This window comes from Plasmopara halstedii (assembly GCF_900000015.1).
Source record: "Plasmopara halstedii genome assembly, contig: Scaffold_1594, whole genome shotgun sequence".
NCBI lineage: Eukaryota > Oomycota > Peronosporomycetes > Peronosporales > Peronosporaceae > Plasmopara > Plasmopara halstedii.
Genome location: NW_020188505.1, coordinates 213,462 through 214,036, shown reverse-complemented (window position 1 = coordinate 214,036; position 575 = coordinate 213,462).

The following is a 575-nucleotide window of genomic DNA, read 5'->3' as shown; positions in this document are numbered from 1 at the left end:
GCGTATCGTCATGAATCTTGTCATTGATAGTCTTTAATAGAAAAAGCACTGCCATGGAATCCATGCGGTTCTGCTGCAGTTTTTATCAATACTCAAAAAAAGAAAAATAAGAAGGTATAGTATGATAGAGAAATACATGATATAGTAGTGACTAAGAAGAAATGGGAGGAAGTTACAAAAGTGGTGATTCGGTGACTCATCCTGATTCTTATACATAGAGGTTGGCTGTCATTAAGAGGAAGGTGATGACTTAAGTGACTCATTCGCTTTTGATCATTTTTTTTGGATACCGGTTTTGTTTTTTGTTATTGAAATATACTGGTTCTGCTCGGAAGTGGGTTTGTATTCTAAGGTAACCCCGAATTCATTTGATTATTAAACCAAGGTAGTAAGTAGATGGTGAGAATAGTAAGTTCATTACGATATGCATCAACACAAACATGTCTTCACTGGTTCTCCTGAATTAGCCTCTCTACGAGCGGAAATAAATTGATCACCACATTGGGCTGATAGAACCCTTGGGGAGTGCGACCTCGACCAACGAGGCCTAACAGACTGCGCGAATTGAAAGTTAC